General features: G+C 43.6%; 1 non-coding gene across 1 annotated transcript; it reads right to left on the bottom strand.

The window, feature by feature from the left end:
• Window positions 1-1886: 1886 nt before the first annotated feature.
• On the bottom strand, window positions 1887-2080 carry LOC123256002. Its single transcript, XR_006506810.1, has one exon. It is a non-coding gene; the product is annotated as a U2 spliceosomal RNA (small nuclear RNA).
• Between the last annotated feature and the right edge of the window lie 1743 nt (window positions 2081-3823).

The raw sequence follows: 3823 nt of genomic DNA, 5'->3' as shown, positions 1-3823 counted from the left end.
AAGGCGTTGCTCAACATTTGCATAGCTCGCCTCCTTTCCCCGCTTTCCCTTTCTCTGCCATTTCCCCTGCCTCCTTTTCTTTTTCTAGCGCCTCCCAAAAGCTAGCTGGAGAGGAGCCAGGGCGCCCTCCATCGCCTTGAAGGGAAACCGGCATTTCCCAATCGGCCTGGGTTACTGGCTTCTCGAGTGCCTCACTGACTTTTCAGAATCCTGAGCTTTAGAAAAGGAAAACAATAACAACAACCCGAAAAGATGGCGTTTTTCAGGGTGATGGAATATTCCTGAGCAAATAAGAAGCCGTAGTGGCAAGCTAATCCATCTCTCTTTTCCAGAAATCCATTTCACATCTAGTCCTCAGCTGGTTAACCTAGCCGATTTTCAACCGATAACAACAGATATTGCCAGTATGCCTTCAGAAAAGACTGAAAACATTCCAGTCAAGTCTTATTCAAAATCGATAATTAAATGGAAAAATTCACCAACTGCACGCAGATCAGCAGTGCACTTATCACATACTACTTGGGTGGGAAATCACCAATTTCAAAACCGCATCCGAATGCAACACCTTCCATCAAACCAGGCAAGAAATATTGATTAGGCATCCTACTCTGGGACAGGCACTGTACTCCATTTGTGGTTTTTCTGTCTTTTCAGATTCTTCCTGATCCCATTCGGAGTTTTCTTGGCTAAGATAATGCAATGGTTTGCCATTTCCTCCTCCAGCTCATTTTGACTGTTGAGGAAAAGGAGGCAAACAGGGTTCAGTGATTTGCCCAAGGAGTTACCCAGCCAGTCAGTGTCTGAGATGAAACTGGAACTCGGGTCCTCCTGACTTCGCCTACCTCCCCACCTATTGTGGACTGTGCTAAAGCCTGGAGATGAAATGAGAAGCAGAAGACATTCGGAGTTCTCTCTGTGTCTGTCTCTGTCTCTCTGTGTCTGTGTCTGTCTCTCTTTTTCTCTCCTCTCTCTGACTCTCTCCCTCTCTCAGCTCCTTTGAGGTCTAACGGGCATACCATATGCAAACAACTGTACAAGCTAACAAATCCATATGTAGACATATACCCTGGAGATAATCAACAGAAGTAGGACACTAGCCTTAAGGGGGATTGGAAGAGGCATTTTGAAGAACGTGGGCTTTGAGTCGAGATTTGAAGGTAGCCATGGAAACCAGAGGGTGCAGAGGATGAGGGAGAAAATTCCAGGCATCCGAGTCACCTGATGGATTGATTATTTTGTGCTCGATTAAGTATGTGGACAGGAGTCGGGGGTAAGAAGCCTTGAAAGGGAGAAATAGGCTTTAGGAGGGAAACAGAGAATTTTCTATTTGATCCTGGACATGATAGTTGGCCCCTAGATTGTGAAAAAGCCTGGGTGATTGGGAAGATGGCGATGCCCTCTTTAGGAATAGGAAAATCACCAGGGTTTGCAGGTGGGATGGAGGAGGGGACAATAATAAGTTCAGTGTGAAAAATGGTGAGTGAGGTTAAGATGTCGACAGGACATCCAGTTTGAGATGTCCAGTAGGAAACTGGAGATTGGAGGTCAGGAGAGAGGTTTTCCTAATACCAGAAAAGGCTATGTTTCTGTCTCCATGCCTCACGCCCCAAATAGAGTCTTGAGTAGTGAAAACATCTTCCAGTCCTGCTTCGCTGAGAGAACAAAAGGCTCAGGCTGTTGACATTGCTCCTCGGTTTCTGAGCACAAAACTGCCACTGTTGCAGGTGGCCACTGATATTTGGCTGAAGGATCACCACGGATGAGTTAGGGGAGCTTCATTCAGTTGAATCAACTCTGGGTTTCCTCAATGTTTACTATGCTAATACTGGTTAAGAAATGAGAAAACCTAATTTTTCTATTTATTACACAGCAATTTATTCCCCAAGAGAAGCTGCACCATTCTCAGCAGTACTGCAATGCCAGCTACATGCACGGATTGGAAGAACAAGTTTCTGTTCTAGCTCCCTGTTCCAAAATTCAATTTCATATCTTACCCTCAAACAGAAGATATGTAAGATATTAACCATATAAAAGCAGATATTTTTTACTTTACTGAAAGACTTAAAGTCAACAAACTTACAGGTATTTCCATCACAAGATGTTCTTTGCTGGGTTTAACAATCAGTTTACTATAGATGATAAACCTTCCTATGAAAAATTTAAAAGCATTCATTAGATAGATACATGCCAACAATGAAATGAGTCAAAGGGATATATAATCAAACACCAGGCCTACTCTATCTATAAATGATTCACTAACTCCCTAAATAATCTATAGCCACCACCCACTCACTCCTTCAATTAGTTTCTATCACCCAGCAGTCAGTAGCCAACTGCCAGTAGCCCTTGCCTCAGAGACAGAGAGCTGGGTAGTTCAGTGGATTGAGAGTCAGGCCTAGAGAAGGGAGGTCCTAGGTTCAAATGCGGCCTCAGACACTTCCCAGCTGTGTGACCCTGGGCAAGTCACTTGACCCCCCTTGCCCACCCTTACCACTCTTCCACCAAGGAGCCAATACACAGAAGTTAAGGGTTTAAAAAAAAATCCCTTTAACAGAACAATGATATATGTATAACCCAGTGGAATTGCTCCTCAGTTCCAGGAGGGGGGAGGAAGAGGAGGAGGGTAAGATCATGAATCATGTAACCATGGGAAAATATTCTAAATTAGGTAATTAAATAATAAAAAATGTAACTGTGAGGGGGCAGCTGGGTAGCTCAGTGGATTGAGAGTCAGGCCTAGAGACAGGAGGTCCTAGGTTCAAATCCAGCCTCAGACACCTCCCAGCTGTGTGACCCTGGGCAAGTCACTTGACCCCCCATTGCCTACCCTTACCAATCTTCCACCTATAAGTCAATACACAGAAGTTAAGGGTTTAAAAAAAAATTAAAATAAAAAAAATGTAACTGTGAAATAGTTAACAAGAGAAAGAAAACAAAATAAAGGATATGATGCTGAGAATCTGTAGCTACTTCAACAATCAGTAAGTAGCTAGTAGTACAGGCAGGGGAAAGTCCCTGTTTTTGTTGTTGTTGTTGTTGTTGTTTTTTATAGAAGAGAAGGATTAAGCAGATAATTCTCATCTTCCTCAGCAACCATAAAATTACAGAGTTCCCAATTCATGAACAAACCAGAGTCCATCAAACAAACTAGAAACATGAAGGTAAGAGTGAGGATGGAATTAATCTAGATGAAACAAGTAGATCAGCTAGTGAAGGTAGGCCCTACACAGGTTTCCCATGACTCAGTTATTCTCTGCGTGTCCCATCTTTCTGTCTCTGACTTTCTCCCTACTCTTGTTCTGGCTCGAGCTCTCTAGCTCAGGATCATACACACTCTCTCACTCAGAGTTTAGAACTTGGGCTGTGTCTGCTGGTCAGAACACATTTGCTGTAATTCGACTCCTTTGCCACCTGAGCTAACCAGCACAGGGTTGGGCCCAGAGGGGAACATTTCTTCCAGTTCGCCACAGGTTATCAGACTGCTTCACCCTGGAAATGTCATACTCCATATCTCTCCTCAATTGATCAATTCCTTGACACAACTACTAGAATCTGTCCCACGGATGATTGTGGCTGTCATAGTTTGAAATCACAGCAAGGAATGGCAAAGAGACTTTTCTACTTGGGCCTGAAATTATCTGGTGAACACGAACCTCAGGTATTATAAAGGCTCTTTACCGACTGGTCTAGTATGAACTTGCCTTTATTGGTTATGGCATTACGTTAAGTGGTGGCGATCCTGGCACGGTGCAGGAGGAACTGACTCACGGTGTGCCTTGCACCTACAGAAACTGTAATATAGAAATAAAACTGCCATATTTTC

This window comes from Gracilinanus agilis, unplaced genomic scaffold, assembly GCF_016433145.1.
Source record: "Gracilinanus agilis isolate LMUSP501 unplaced genomic scaffold, AgileGrace unplaced_scaffold55220, whole genome shotgun sequence".
NCBI lineage: Eukaryota > Metazoa > Chordata > Mammalia > Didelphimorphia > Didelphidae > Gracilinanus > Gracilinanus agilis.
This window is presented reverse-complemented; position numbering and strand designations above follow the sequence as displayed.